This window comes from Scyliorhinus torazame, chromosome 4 (assembly GCF_047496885.1).
Source record: "Scyliorhinus torazame isolate Kashiwa2021f chromosome 4, sScyTor2.1, whole genome shotgun sequence".
NCBI classification, from domain to species: Eukaryota; Metazoa; Chordata; class Chondrichthyes; order Carcharhiniformes; family Scyliorhinidae; genus Scyliorhinus; species Scyliorhinus torazame.
In genome coordinates this window covers 290194549-290211510 of record NC_092710.1, presented here as the reverse complement: position 1 = coordinate 290211510, position 16962 = coordinate 290194549, and positions in this window count along the sequence as shown.

Genomic DNA, 16962 nt, shown 5'->3' with positions numbered 1-16962 from the left:
AGAGGGGTTCATTAGATGGGTTCGGCTCCTGTACGGGGCCCCGGTGGCAAGTGTGATTACGAACAGGCAACGATCCGACTACTTCCGACTATGTAGGGGCACAAGACAGGGGTGCCCCCTGTCCCCGTTACTGTTTGCGTTGGCAATTGAGCCATTGGCCATGGCGCTGAGGGGCTCTAGGAAGTGGAGAGGGGTACTTAGAGGAGGAGAAGAACATCGGGTGTCATTATACGCGGATGATCTGCTGTTATATGTCGCGGACCCAGTGGAGGGGATGCCTGAGATAATGCAGACACTCAGGGAGTTTGGAGAGTTTTCGGGATACAAATTGAATATGGGGAAGAGTGAACTGTTTGTGATGCACCCCGAGGAACAGGGCAGGGGAATAGACGAGCTGCCACTGAGGAGGGTAACAAGAGATTTCCGGTATTTAGGGATCCAGGTGGACAGGGACTGGGGAACCTTGCATAAGCTTAACTTGACACGACTGGTAGTGCAGATGGAGGAGGACTTTAAGAGGTGGGATATGGTGCCCCTGTCATAGGCGGGCAGGGTGCAGGCGGTTAAAATGGTGGTCCTTCCGAGGTTTCTTTTTGTGTTTCAGTGCCTCCCCATATTGATTACAAAAACCGTTTTTAAGAAGGTGGACAGGAGCATCATGAGCTTTGTGTGGGCCGGAAAGACCCCAAGGGTAAAGAGGGGGTTCCTGCAGCGCAGTAGAGATAGAGGGGGATTGGCACTGCCGAGTCTGAGTGATTATTATTGGGCCGCTAACGTGTCTATGATATGTAAGTGGATGAGGCAAGAAGAAGGAACAGCGTGGAAAAGGCTGGAGATGGCGTCCTGTAGGGGAACTAGCTTAAAAGCACTGGCGACGGCGCCGCTGCCGTTCTCCCCGAAAAGGTACACTACAAACCCAGAGGTGGTGGCGACTCTGAAGATTTGGGGGCAGTGGAGACGACATAGGGGAGTGAGGGGGGCCTCAGTGTGGTCCCCGATAAGGAACAACCACAGGTTCGTCCCAGGAAGGATAGACGGGGGATTTCAATCTTGGCAGCGAGCAGGAATTGCGAAACTGAAGGACTTGTTCTTGGACGGGACGTTCGCGAGTCTGGGAGCACTGGCAGAAAAATACGGGTTGCCACCTGGGAATGCATTTCGTTATATGCAAGTGAGGGCATTTGTGAGGCAACAGGTGAGGGAATTTCCGCAGCTCCCGGCGCAAGGGATCCAGGACAGAGTGATTTTGGGGGCATGGGTGGGTGATGGTAGGGTGTCAGATATATATAGGGAAATGAGAGACGAGGGGGAGACGATGATAGAGGAACTGAAAGGAAAATGGGAGGAGGAGCTGGGGGAAAAGATTGAGGAGGGGCTGTGGGCAGATGCCCTAAGTAGGGTAAATTCCTCGTCCTCGTGTGCCAGGCTCACCCTGATCCAATTCAAGGTACTACACAGGGCGCATATGACAGGAGCAAGATTGAGCAGGTTTTTTGGGGTGGAGGATAGGTGCGGGAGATGCGCGGGAAGCCCGGCGAACCACACCCACATGTTTTGGTCATGTCCGGTATTGCACGGGTTCTGGGTGGGTGTGGCAAAAATGATTTCAAAGGTGGTGGGGGTCCGGGTCGAACCAAGCTGGGGGTTGGCTATATTTGGGGTTGCAGATGAGCCGGGAGTGCAGGAGGCGAGAGAGGCCGATGTTTTGGCCTTTGCGTCCCTAGTAGCCTGGCGAAGGATTCTACTTATGTGGAAAGAAGCTAAACCCCCGGGCGTGGAGGCCTGGATAAACGACATGGCAGAGTTTATAAAATTGGAGCGGATAAAGTACGCATTAAGAGGTTCGGCTCAGGGGTTCACCAGGCGGTGGCAACCGTTCCTCGACTAACTCGCAGAGCGATAAGGGAAAATAGGAAAGACAACCGCAGCAACCAGGGGGGAGGGGGGGGGGGTGCATTCGGGTCTTCGGGGTTTTTTTGTGTGTTGTTACATATTTGCTGTTCATATTTATCTTCTCAATGTGTTCGATTCCGGCTTGGGTCATTGTCTGTGCGGAGTCTGCACGTCCTCCCCGTGGGTTTCCTCCGGGTGCTCCGGTTTCCTCCCACAGTCCAAAGATGTGCAGGGTAGGTGGATTGGCCAATGATAAATTGCCCTTAATGTCCAAATTGCCCTTGGTGTTGGGTGGAGGTGTTGAGTTTGGGTAGGGTGCTCTTTCCAAGAGCCAGTGCAGACTCAAAGGGCCGAATGGCCTCCTTCTGCACTGTAAATTCAATGATAATCTATGATTAATCTAGGACAAAGGTTCGGCACAACATCGTGGGCCGAAGGGCCTGTTCTGTGCTGTATTTTCTATGTTCTATGTTACTATTTTCTTTTGTTTCTTATTTGTGTTGGCACTTGCCATTAGTTAATATATTGTTTTAAAAACGATCAATGTATATATTGTTACAAAGTTGTAAAAATGGAGAATTCTTGGTTGATCGAAAAACGTTAATAAAATATATATTTTTTAAAAGAGATAGGGGGCGCGATTCTCCGAAATGGAGACTAAGTGTTTGCGCCGTCGTGATCGCCGTCGCGTTTCACGACGGCGCGAAACGGCCAGGGGCAGTAGCGATTCTGACCCCCACAGGGGGCCAGCATGGCACTGGAGCGGTTTATGCCACTCCAACCTCCCTTCCGGCGCCAAATGGACGCCCCGCCAACCCGCGCATGCGCAGTTGTTCAGCGCCAACACGCACATGCGCGGGGGACTTCTTCAGCGTGCTGGCCCCGACGCAACAGGGCATAGGGGTTCAGGGGCCGGCTGCGCAGCAAAGTAGGCCCGGTGGGGGGGAGAGGCCGGACCGCCGATCGGTGGATCCTGATTGCAGCCCAGGCCCCATCGGAGCGCCCCCCCCCCCCACCCCCGGTGAAGGAGCGTTTTTCCTGCCCCACAGGCCGCCACCCCCAACCCTTCACGCAGAGTTCCCAACGGCAGCGACCAGGGGTGAACGGCGCCGATGGGACTCTGCCGTTTCTGTGAGACCGCTCGGCCCATCCGGGCCAGAAAATCGACGGCCAGGCCGCGGACAGCGGCCCGCGACTGGCGCCGCGCCAAATGCGCCGGTACAAATGGCGCCGATTCTCCGCACCTCGTAGAATCGCATGCCGGCGTCGGGCGGTGTGGCGCGGTTGTGCCGATTCTCCGGCCCGGCGCAGGGCTCAGAGAATCGCGCCCAGGATTTATAATCATCTAGAAAGGAATAGTTTGATTAGGGATAGTCAACATGGTTTTGTGAAGGGTAGGTCGTGCCACACAAACCTTATTGAGTTCTTTAAGAAGGTGACCAAACAGGTGGATGAGGGTAAAGCAGTTGATGTGGTGTATATGGATTTCAGTAAAGCGTTTGATAAGGTTCCCCGCGGTAGGCTATTGCAGAAAATACGGAGGCTGGGGATTGAGGGTGATTTAGAGATGTGGATCAGAAATTGGCTAGCTGGAAGAAGACAGAGGGTGGTGATTGACGGGTAATGTTCAGCCTGGACTTCAGTTACTCGTGGTGTACCACAAGGATCTGTTTTGGGGCCACTGCTGTTTGTCATTTTTATAAATGACCTGGAGGAGGGCGTAGAAGGATGGGTGAGAAAATTTGCAGATGACACTAAAGTCGGTGGAGTTGTGGACAGTGCAGAAGAATGTTGCAGGTTACAGAGGGACATAGATAAGCTGCAGAGCTGGGCTGAGAAGTGGCAAATGGAGTTTAATGCAGAAATGTGTGAGGTGATTCATTTTGGAAGGAGTAACAGGAATACAGAGTACTGGGCTAATGGTAAGATTCTTGGTAGTGTGGATGAGCAGAGAGATTTCACCTGTGGAAATCGCTCATAGATTATAAACATAGATCCTTGAAAGTTGCCACCCAGGTTGATAGGGTTGTTAACAAGGCTTATGGTGTGTTAGCTTTTATTGGTAGAGGGATTGAGTTTCGGAGCCATGAGGTCATGTTGCAGCTGTACAAGACTGTGGTGCGGCCGCATTTGGAGTATTGCATGCAGTTCTGGTCGCCACAATATAGGAAGGATGTGGAAGCATTGGAAAGGTTGCAGAGGAGATTTACAAGGATGTTGCCTGGTATGGAGGGAAGACCTTATGAGGAAAAGCTGAGGGACAGTTAGAGAGAAGAAGGTTAAGAGGTGACTTAATAGAGGCATACACAATGATCAGAGGATTAGATAGGGTGGACAGTGAGAGCCTTTTTCCTCAGATGGTGATGGCTAGCATGAGGGGACATAGCTTTAAATTGAGGGGAGATAGATATAGGACAGATGTCAGAGGTAGGTTCTTTACTCAGAGAGTAGTAGGGGCGTGGAATGCCCTGTCTGCAACTGTAGTGGGCTCGCCAACATTAAGGGCATTTAAATGATCATTGGATAAACATATGGATGATAATGGAATAGTGTAGATGGGCTTTAGATTGGTTTCACAGGTCGGCGCAACATCGAGGGCCGAAGGGCCTGTACTGCGCTGTAATGTTCTATTGTTCTATTATTCAATCCCTCCACCACCGACACACAGTAACAGCAGTGAGTAGCATCTAAATATGCACTGCAGGAACTTGCCAAGGATCCTGAGGCAGCACCTTCCAAACCCACGATCAGCGCTACCATCTAGAAGGACAAGGGCACCATATTCGTGGAAACCCCACCACCTGGAAGTTCCCCTCCAAGTCACTCACCATCCTGATTTGGAAATATATCACCGTTCCTTCACTGTCGCTGGTCAAAATCCTGGAACTACCTCCTTAATAGCACAGTGTGTGTACCTGCACCACATGAATTCAAGAAGGCATCACCAGCATCGTCCCAAGGGCAATTAGGGATGGGTAACAAATACTGGCCTAGCCAGTGAAGCCCACATCCCATAAAAATGAATTAAGAAAAAACAGAATGGCAGCTCAGAACTTTTGCTGTTTGTCTTCCATAGTCAACTCAGATTCATATTTCCTTTAATCACTGCTTTTTCTGTGGCGATCAGAGTTTTGGGATTCAAACTGAATTTAAAATATAAAAATGCTAACAAAACAGCCAAGATTAAGGATGCCCCTACCCTGGATCCAACCTAAAGAGAATCAGGGGCGGGATTCTCCGACCCCCCGCCGGGTCGGAGAATCGGCGGGGGCTGGCGTGAATCCCGCCCCCGCCGGTTGCCTAATTCTCCGGCACCGGATATTCGGCGGGGGCGGGAATCGTGGCGCGCCGGTTGGCGGGCCCCCCCCCCCCCCCCCGGTGATTCTCCGGCCCGGATGGGCCGCAGTCCCGCTGCTGGAATGCCTTTCCCGCCGGCGTGGATTAAACCACCTCTCTTACCGGCGGGACAAGGCGGTGCGGGCGGGCTCCGGGGTCCTGGGGCGGGGCGATCTGGCCCCGGGGGGTGCCCCCACGGTGGCCTGGCCTGCGATCGGGGCCCACCGATCGGCGGGTGGGCCTGTGCCGTGGGGGCACTCTTTTCCTTCCGCCTTCGCCATGGTCTCCACCATGGTGGAGGCGGAAGAGACCCCTCCACTGCGCATGCGCGGGAATGCCGTCAGCGGCCACTAACGCTCCCGCGCGTGCGCCGCCCGGCAAAGTCAGTTTCGCTCCAGCTGGCGGGGCACCAAAGGCCTTTCCCGCCAGCTGGCGGGGCGGAAATCAGTCCGGCGCGGGCCTAGCCCCTCAAGGTTAGGGCTCGGCCGCTCAAGATGCGGAGGGTTCCGCACCTTTGGGGCGGCGCAATACTGGTTTTTGGCGCCGGTCGGCGGACATCGCGTCGATTGCGGAGAATTCCGCCCCAGAAGTCTGTTTTTAATGCAAGAATTTCTAGATGATATATACCATTATAGTGATGTAGCATATTGCCATATCACCATCCTTGATAAACATCTCAACAACCTGGGTCAAGTCAGGCAACATCTTGATCAATCGATGAGCAGAACTTGGGCTTGAACTGACTAGGGTCAACTCCCCTAGTCTCTCTCCCTAAATGCCCTTGCTTTGCTAGGTTGCTCTCCGACTTTGAAAGTCTTCTGAAAATCTATTTATTTCACCACACATTTAGTCACCTCACCTGAATTTCCAACATACTAAGATGCTAAACAAATACATCGTTAAAGATGCTAAACAAATACATATTTTTGTTGTTGTTGTTCCTGTTGTTGGCAAGGAAATAGATTGTTGTGGGAAGATGTAACATGACTCAAGTATAAATTACCAAATGGTGGGAAGTGGTGCATTACAGAGTGTTGCAACATGATTAGAATGCACATTCAAACTGTTGGCATCTGCAACAAGAATTAAGAGTTTCTCTAATTACCCAGCTGAACCCCACAGACCAAGAATGTTTATGGATTACTTCTCCTAAATCCTTTCCAAGGACAACTACTGGAGATGCATTTGGCTAAACAGGGAACAGCAAAGAACATGGCCCTTGGTGCTGATTGCTGCAGTTGAATAGCCTGCCTACCCTTTGTCAAGGCCTGTCGATAAAGAAGTGTGATTATGGTGAGGTACCCAAGGCTGACCAATGTCTCTGAATGTGAACCCAACAAAAGCCAAATTTCCAGGACATTAGGCAAGGGGGTGAAATTCATTAAGGGTAAAACATCAATTCAAAGTACATTATTGGTAATCACCATCAAAGTACATTTTTATGGATGCTGTGTATGAATGCGTTTAAAACAAAAGAATTGGATTGAAATAATGCCTTATCACTTCTCTTAGAAATGACTGAAATTTATTTCATTATAAAATGTTAAATGAAGAATGGGATAAATGATATATGAAGAATGAAGCAAATGTTTCTGTTGCTGTGCCTGGGCATGTTGGATTACTTGGGCATAGCAACTATTTGGGAATGCAGCCAATTAGTGTAAATGGATGGTAATTTGAAACAGCTTCCTATATAGTAATCTCCTTGCATGATTCTCTTTCCAGCACCAACCTTATGTGATTCAAAACATCCAGGAACATGTTTTGTAGAATGGAAGTAAATCTTGGTACTTGCTGCCAATGATACATTAAATAGTTAATGAAACAGAATTCATGAAATGCCCTTTCAAATAGTCACATAATGTAGCTTTGATGATTCCATCTAATCAGCAAATTCTGATTTGGCGAAATAAGTTCATCATATTTCACAAGCTTTGCGACTCTGGGAAAAAAATCTCTCCATCCAAGACTGGAACAATAACCAGGGATTGAGAAACTGCAGGTGCTTCCCTGGCCTCTGAGAAATCATTCCTCAATTGTTGCACCAGGATGTGAGCCTCTGCTGCAGACTTACATATTTTTATCAAAGGGAGATGTGTAGCTGGCACTATTTTATCTGACGTATGGATTTTGTGGTCTATCAGGCTGATCCACATTTGCCTTGTTCCCATTGTGTTCCTTTGGCATTGTTTTTGTTTTATTCATTCACTTTCAGTAACGCACAAGTCAACTGGGCTTACTGAGCAGGATGAGGCACTCCTGAACACGTACCACATTAATCAACATCATTCAGGAAAACATTGAAAAGCATGTCGCACAGGAAAAGTAGAACAATAAATACCATACAATGGATGGTAACAACAGCTGTCAGTTCCCAACATAACCATGCAATGCAGCCTGTTGGTGTACTGGTTGAATCGCTGAATGGGAATGCTTGTTGATACCTGTCAGCCTTTTGTCTTCGGTGAAGCTATCGGAGAAGGTGCAAAACACAGTCCAAGCAAAGACAAAGAGACAGAAAGGATAAAATGAATGAACAGCAAAAGACCTTAAGCTGCTCTTACGTACCATCTTCTAGCCTGCTACAAGGGGAATTGTTCATTGCCTGAGAGCTGATAACTCCCAGGGTTCTATGTTGTTGGTTGCGAATCAGTGCGAGATAAAACAAAAGGAAGTTTGACGGGGGGGGGGGGGGGCGGGGAACAAGCAAAGTGAAGAATTGTAATCAAGAAACAAATAGGATGCATTGGTGGCACAGTGGTTAACACTGCTGCCTCACAGTGCCAGGGACCGGGGTTACATTCTGGCCTTGGGTGACTCTCTGTGTGGAGTTTGCACATTCTCCCCCTGTCTGCGTGGGTTTCCTCCAGGTGCTTTGGTTTCCTCCCACAGTGTAAAGATGTGCAGGTTTGGTGGATTGGCCAGGATAAATTGTCTCTTCGTGTCCAGGGATAATCAGGTTAGGTTGCGGGGATAGGATAGAGTGGGCGGGGAAGTGGACCTAGGTCGAGTGCTCTTTTGGAGGGTTGATGCAGACTCAATGGACTGAAAAGCCGCCTTCTACACTGCAGGAATTCTAGAATTTGATGAATTGTAATTTTGAAAAACAGTGAAAATGGTTACTATATGGTGGGAAATTATAACTTAGCATTCGGTTTGAGTCCTCCCTCTAATGCAATAAATGTTAGAAACTCAATAGATTGTTGGAATATTGTTGGGTACTTTTAAGATCAGCAACAACAACTTGCATTTATAAAGTGCAATTCATGGGGAAAATGCAGTAAGGAGACCAGGAAGGAAAAAGAAGAGGCCACAAAGGAGCTAAAAATTGGATACAGTCCATTATCAAGTTTTGGAATCGCTGTGTGATTACCCCTGCAACTAATGGAACTGATGCAGACAGCACACACATTTTTTAAAGCCAACCTGTACCGTTTAAAGGATAACTGCAACAGGCACTGAAAATGGATGAGAAAAATTTTCTTAGCGGGAAGAAACTGGAGCAATGGAGCAGCAGAACAGAGAGAGGGCTTGCTTGTTCTCAGATGGCCTCAAGGGCCTGGAGATAGTGTCAGCAAAATTTCAATGGCCTCATCCACAACCTCATTTCCTCACAACCTCAGACACTGCTCAAGGCACCACACCCCCATCATTCACCCATCAACAATCTCCTGTAATCAGGACTCATGTCTAGCATTCGTGTGCTCAGCCCCACCCTCACACCATGCTGTCAGCCTCACACCCACATCTCATAGCTGAATAGCTGGCAGTATGTGGAACCTCTGGCAGGTTCATCACCCAAACACAGTGCTATACATCCACTGACATTTGTTCCCACTCTCTTGCAAGGCAAGGTAGCATGCAACAGGATAAAATAGCAAAAAACTGGCAGGGAACTGAAAAAGGCTTCATACCCTCACTCCCTCAGAGGGTACGGTGCTTGGCGTTATTGGCACCAGTAACACAAAGACTGTGACAACTGGCTTCCTGCCTTATGCGCTTTCTTGAATCACACTGCATCCTCATCTGTGATCTAATATGATGCAGAATCCACGCATCCCTTACTTTCCATGCAACATCCTTTCCACAGCCTAATCTTCCATTTATGTTTATGGTTTCAGACATAATAATAATAATCGCTTGTTGTCGCAAGTAGGAAGTTACTGTGAAAAGCCCCTAGTCGCCACATTCCGGCACCTGTTTGGGGAGGCCAGTACGGGAATTGAACCCGCGCTGCTGGCTTTGTTCTGCATTACAAGCCAGCTGTTTAGCCCACTGTGCTAAACCAACCCCTCTAATATTGGGCGGGCTCCTCCGTCCCACCGCACCAGATTTCTGCCCCTGTTGCATCTACTGGTGTCTGAGAATGAAGAGCCAGAATATTTGCAAGCACCAGCTCAAATGTTGGCACTGCGCCTACCTCGGAGAGCAATGGGAAGATCTGTGAGAAAACAGGCACAAGTGCACTTCAGCGAGACTAGTGGAAATGATAGTGTGGGTGGCTGTTGCCTGGAGGGAATGGGTGCATATCAGTTCTTCTGCATTGGACTCAGATGAGGACATCAATAATGCGGTTTGCATATAATGCTTGCACACAGAAATGCATGGTACACTGACAACCCTTCCAGAGATTAGAGGGTCGGAATCCTACAGCGAGTAACTCACCACCTGCCTCCCTAATCCCACCATCTACAAAACACAAGTAAGGAGTGTGATAGGACACTCTCTACTTGCCTGGAGGAGTAGAGCTCCAACAACATTCAAGCGGCCTCAACACCATCCAGGACAAAACAGCCCACTTGTTTGGAACTCGATCCACAGATATCCGCTCCTTCCACCACTGATGAATTGTGACAGCAGTGTATACCATTTACATATGCACTTCAGGAACTCACCAAGATTCCTCAGGGAACAGCTTCCAAACTCATGACAATGACCATCTAGAAGGACAAGAGGAGCCGATACATGGCAACACCACCATCTGGAAGTTCCCTTCCAGGTCACTCACCATTCTGGCTCGGAAATATATTGCCATTCCTTCGCTGTTGCTGGTTCAAAATCCTGAAATTCCCTCCCATACAGCACTTTGGGTGTACCTACACCACAGGGACTGCAGAGGTTCAAGAAGGGAGCTCACCATCACCTTGACTTTCAGAGAGACTGGATAATCCCACCACCTTTACATTCTGCCCCAAAATAGTGCACATTTGGAGAGATAAATGAGGCACGTGTAAAACCAGAACCATACTCAATTCCATTGGTTTCCCACTGGGCAGGTGAGATGAAAATTGTTCCCCTTCGGCCTTTTAGGTTGGAAGCTGCATTGCAGATAAAAAGGTAAGAAAATCAGATTTGATCAATAAAATTTTGTAACTTACTAAAGTCTGTTCAGTATGTATACTGAGATCTATGTATACAATAAACAATCTATATTCTTGCAAAGTGAAAGGTTCTCAGGTAGTAAGTAGCATCATACAACCAATCAAGCAAGTTCTTAGGTATCACAAACAAGTTTAAAAGTACCATGCCCTTTCCCTGAGGTTAGATCTGACGTGTTTCTTGAAGCACCTCATAATTACACGACTCACAAATAAGCAGAAATTGGGTAATACAAGATGGGTATGGTAGCCTGATGAATTTGCAGTCCAGAGGGTCTGGCCTTCTAATTCAGAAAACCTAAATTCAAATCCCACCACAAGGGGATTTAAAACTAGATAATTAAATAAATCTGGAATAAAATGTTGGTATCAGTAATGATGATCCGGAAGCTATCAGATTATCATTAAAAAAAACACTGGGATCAGTCATGCCCTTCAGGGAAGGCAACCTGTCGGCCTTATCCAGTCTGGCCAAATGTAACTCCAGCAATGTGATTGACTCTTAACTGTTCTCTGAACTGGCCTTGCAAGAAAATCAGTTCTAACCAAATTGCGACACAAAAATATATTTAATGAGGATTGAGGTGTTCAAGAAGGTGGCTCACCAACACATTCTCAAAGGCAATTAGGGATGGGAAATAAATGCTGCCAGTATGCCCAGAGTGAATGAATATAAAAATAAAGGATAAAAATAACACACAATAACACAAAATAAATTTAACACAGAGAGGAAGAGAATTTTTTTTTTCTCAGAGGGTCATGCATCTTTGGAACGCTGCCTCACAAGGCAGTGGTAGTAGAGACAAAGGCAGAGCTAGACAGACTTTTGGTAAGTAAGAGGGTGAAAGGTTATTGGGAATGGGTGGGAACGTGGGAGTTGAGGTTGCAAGTAGACCAGCCATGATCTTATTGAATGGCGGAGCAGGCTCGAGGAGCCGAGTGGTCTACTCCTGCTCTTAATTCATATGCTTGTATGTAAATAAAAGTGACTGGAATACCGCGCCAAATGTTAATAATCAAAAACAAATTTGTTACACATTTAAAAATGTAGGCAGCACAGTAGCATTGTGGTTAGCACAGTTGTTTCCCAGCTCTAGGGTCCAGGTTCGATTCCCGGCTGGATCACTGTCTGTGCGGAGTCTGCACGTTCTCCCCGTATCTGTGTGGGTTTCCTCCGGGTGCTCCGGTTTCCTCCCACAGTCCAAAGGTGTGCGGGTTAGGTGAATTGGCCATAATAAATTGCCCTCAGTGTCTAAAAAATGTTAAGTGGGGGTGACTGGGTAGGGGGATAGGGTAGATACGTGGGCTTAGGGAGGGTGCACTTTGTAAGGGCCGGTGCAGACTTGATGGGCCAATAGCCTCCTTCTGCCCTGTAAATTCTATGATTCTATGAGGACAAAAACATCCTGGGCGTGTTCTCTGAGCCTCCGTGCCAAAATCGTGATTGGCGCAGGGGCAGAGAATGGGCAGCGACGCGGAAACCCGGCGTTACACCGCTCCCGCGATTCTCCGGTCTCCAGAGAATCGGTGTGAATTGCACGCGCACGGTCTACGCAGCATGGTTAGGGGGCCATTGACAGATGCCCCCGTGGCGATTCTACAAGTGTAACTGGGCGAGTTCCCAACGGCGTGGTTCTCCCATGGTCCCACCCATCTGGAACTCGGCGTGGCGGCTGCGGACTCAGTCCGTGGCCGCCCTATTGGGAGGTGAGGGGATCCTTCACGGGGGTGGGGGGGCCTCACAGATGGCCAAGCTATCGATCGGGGGCCACCAATTGGCAGGTGCACACAATCTCGGGGTGGGGGGGGGCTATCTTTTTGGTGCCGGTCAGCCGTGTGGGTCCACCATGTCACGCGGGGCAGCCGGATCAGGCCACCATCGTGCGCATGCACAGACCCTTGACCGGAAGTGCAGGGCCCCGTATCGGCAGCCGGAGCTACGAGGACTACTCTGGGGCCCTGCTAGCCCCCTCTATGTAGGAGAATCACTCTGAACTTTCTTCAGGAAAGTCCAGAGTGATTCGCCCGTGTTTTCATGCTGGAGTGGAGACATAGCCCCATTATTGGAGAATCCCGCCCCCTCAGTCCCATTGTGACCCTGCACCTGTTTTTAAAAATGTATTTACGGGATGTGGGCTTCACTGGCTAGGCCAGCATTGTTGGCCAAATCTAACTGCCCTTGAGAAAGTGGTGGTGGTGAGCCACCTTCTTGTACTGCTGCAGTTCATTTGGTACACCCACGGTGCTGTTAGGGAGGGAATTCCAGGATCTTTACCCGAAAAGTGAAGGAACGGCGATATGTTTTCAAGTCGGGGTGGTGAGTGACTTGGAGGGGAAATTCCTTGGTGATATTCCCATGTGGCTCCAATGTGGTGTTTCCATGTGACTCCCCAACCAGGAGAAACATCTTACCTGCATTTACCCTGTCAATCCCATTAAGTATTTTGTAGGTTTCAATGAGATCACCTCTCAGTCTTCAAAACACTAAAGAATACAGGCCCAGTTTACCAATCTCTCTTCATTAGACAGTCCTGCCATTGCGGTCTGGTGAACCTGTATTGTACTGCCTCTATGGCAATAATATCCTTCCAAAGGTAAGGGGATCAAAACTACAAGCAGTACGCCAGGTGTGGTCTAACCAAGGTTCTATACATTTGAAGCATGATTTTGCTACTCCTGTACTCAAAACCTTGCAATAAAGGCTAACTACCATTCGCGGCACTGTGGCCCAGTGGTCAGCACTCCTCACAGTGCCAGGGTCCCGGGTTCGATTCCCGGCTGGGGTCACTGGCTGTGCAGAGTCTGCAGATTCTCCCTGTGTCTGCATAAGATTGCTCTGGGTGCTCCGGTTTCCTCCCACAAGTACCGAAAGACATGCCTGTTAGGTGAATTGGACAATCTGAATTCTTCCTCTGTGTACCCAAAAAGGTGCCGGAGTGTGGCGCTGGGGCCTTTTCACAGTAATTTCATTGCAATGTTAATGTAAGCCTACTTGTGACACTAATAAAGATTATCATTATTATTAAATGAACTGGAGGAATATATGGGTGGCCTGATTAGTAAGTTTGCGGATGACACAAAGAGTGGCAGAGTTGCTGATAGTGCCTAGGATTGTCAGAGGATATAACAGGATATAGATAGATTGGAGACTTGGGCACAGAAATGGCAGATGGCGTTTAATCCGTCAAATGTGAGGTTATGTATTGTTGCAGCTTTGCTGCGGCTGAAGGCCTGGCGGGCCTCTGTCGACAGGGGAAAGACCATGGACTGGATTAGCGGACGGGCCTTGTCCGCGTAGTGGGGGACCCACTGGGCGTAATAAGAGAAAAAGCCCAGACAGCATTTCAGGGCCTTGGAACAGTGAGGGAGGGGGAACTCCATAAGGGGGCGCATGCGTTCAGGGTCGGGGCCTATAACTCCATTTCGCACTACGTAGCCAACGATGGCTAGACGGTTGGTGCTAAACACGCATTTTTCCCTGTTGTACGTGAGATTCAGGGCGTTTGCGGTCTGAAGGAATTTTCGGAGGTTGGCGTCGTGGTCCTGCTGATCGTGGCCGCAGATGGTGACGTTATCGAGGTACGTAAACGTGGCCCGCAAACCGTACCGGTCAACCATTCGGTCCATCACCCGTTGGAAGACCGAGACTCCGTTAGTGACGCCGAATGGAACCCTTAAGAAATGATAGAGCCGCCCATCTGCTTCAAAGGCAGTGTATTTGCGGTCGCTCAGGCAGATGGGGAGCTGGTGATATGTGGAAAAGACCTTGTATTGTGCAATCCGATTGACCATGTCGGATATGCGGAGGAGAGGGTACGCATCCAGCTGTGTGTACCTATTGATGGTTTGACTATAGTCTATGACCATCCTCTGCTTCTCCCTGGTCTTTACAACTACCACCTGAGCTCTCCAGGGACTATTGCTGGCCTGGATTATGCCTTCCCGCAGCAGCCGCTGTACCTCCGACCGGATAAAGGTTCGGTCCTGGGCACTGTACCGTCTGCTCCTAGTGGCGACGGGTTTGCAATCCGGGGTGAGGTTCGCAAACAGGGAAGGAGGGTCGACCTTGAGGGTCGCGAGGCCACAGATGGTGAATGGGGGTATAGGGCCGCCGAATTGGAACGTTAAACTCTGGAGGTTGCACTGAAAATCCAACCCCTGGAGTGTGGCAGCGCAGAGGTGGGGCAGGACGTAAAACCGGTAGTTCTTGAACTCCCTCCCCTGCACCGTGAGGTTCGCGATGCAGAACCCTTTTATCTCTACCGAATGGGATCCTGCTGGCAGGAAAATTTTTTGATTACTCGGGTGGGCCGGAAGAGAACAGCGTCTTACCGTATCGGGGTGTATAAAACGCTCCGTGCTCCCAGAGTCGATCAGGCAGGGCACCTCGTACCCGTTGACGAGTACCGTCGTTGTTGCAGTTTGGAGCGTTCGGGGCCGCGACTGGTCCAGGGTCACCAAAGCCAGTCGCTGTTGCTGCATCGGGGCGTTTTCTTCAGGCCCCGTGAAGTCGTCCATTCCGGGATCTTTGGCCGTCAGCCAAGATGGCGGCGCCCCTCTCTCCCGCATGGAGTCCGGGACCCAAGATGGCAGCGCCCCTCCCTCCCGCATGGAGTCCAGGACCCAACATGACGACGCCCGTTGGCCTCACATGGATCGTTGGGGGGGGGGGGGGAGGTGCCGGGGGGTCGGTCGTGGTGGAGCTCCACGGTGCCCAAGGGGCAGCCGCGCAGTCGGGGGCGTATGGAGTATGGGACCCAAAATGTCAGTGCCCGCAAAAGTAGCAGCGGGGCCCTCCCCGGGTGGGCTTGCACTCTGGCAGCACAGGCCTGCGGGGGTATGGGGGGTGCCGGGGGGGGTCAGTCGTGGCGGGGGTCCACGGTGCCCAAGGGGCAGCCGCGCAGTCGGGGGCGTAGGCACGGGCGTTCTGTGATGCCACATCGAACGAGACAGCGAGGGCCCGTGCCTCCTTGAGGCCGAGTGCGTCTCTCTCCAGCAATCGCTGGCGAATTTGGGACGGGAGCATACCTGCTACGAAGGCATCCCAAACTAGTAGTTCCGTATGTTCATTAGCCGAAACCGATGGGCAGTTGCAGTTTCTCCCCAGCATCAACAGCGCACTGTAGAATTCGTCCAGCGATTCCCCGGGGATCTGCCGTCTCATCGCGAGCTGGTGGCGTGCTTAGACCTGGTTGACGGGCCGAACATAGATTCCCATCAGCATGGCGAGCGCCGACTGGAAATCCTCCGCGTCCTCTATGAGAGTGTAGATTTCCGGGCTCACCCTGGAATGCAGGACTTGCATTTTCTGGTCTTCTGTAGTCACGCAGGTAGCCGTTCGGAGGCATCCTTCAAAACACGCTAACCAGTGTTTAAAAGTGGCCGCTGAGTTTGCCGTGTGGGGGCTGATTCACAGACACTCCGGAATGGGGCCGGAAGAAAAGAGCTGCTGGAACAGGAGAGTCTTTGTGGTGTGCCACAGGATAAGGTTGCAGAGGGCAAGGGAATTGTTCAGCTGGCCCACTGGTCAACGGAGCAGCTAGTTTTAAAAAAAGTTTAGAGTACCCAATATTTTTTTCCCAATTAAGGGGCAATTTGGCATGGCCTACCCTGCACATCTTTGGGTTGTGGGGATGAGACCCATGCAGACACATGGAGAATGTGCAAACTCCACACGGACAGTGAACCAGGGCCGGGATCGAACCGGGTCCTCAGCGCCATTTTGAATGCAAAGTTGAGCCAGCAGAGGAAGGAGGCCCTGGAAGACCTGGCCAAGGTGGTGGAGCCAATTAAAGCAGGGATCACGAGAATGGAGCAGAGGCTGGAGTCCCAGGCTAGGCATTCCAGAAAGTGGAGGAGGTGGTGGGGGAGCACGAGGAGCTGTTGGCCTCGTTGGTGGTCAAGGTGGGGGTGATGTGGGAGACCAGGAGAAGGATCTGGAGAACTGCTCCAGAAGGCAAATTTGAGGATCGCAGGGATTTGCCTTCTGGAGCAAGTCTCCAGATGGTGCAGAGGCCGGCACATATGGGGCCAAAATGTTGGAGCAGTTGATGGAGGAGGGGGCCTTTGACCGGCCCCTGGAGCTCAACCAAGCGCAAAGGGCGCTGATAAGGAGGCCGTAAGCAGGCGAGCCACCAAGGGCGATGGTGGTGTGGTTGCATCACTTTCTGGATAAGGAGAAGATTCTCTGATGGGCGAGGCAGACGAGGACGTGGACCTGGGAAGGGAACGAGCTACGGGTGTATCAGGTCTGGGTGCAGAACTGGCGAAGAGGAGGGCCGGGTTTAACCGGGTTAAACCTGCCCGTTTTAAGAAGGGGTGAAGTTTGGGGTGCTGTACCTGGCCCGCCTCTGGG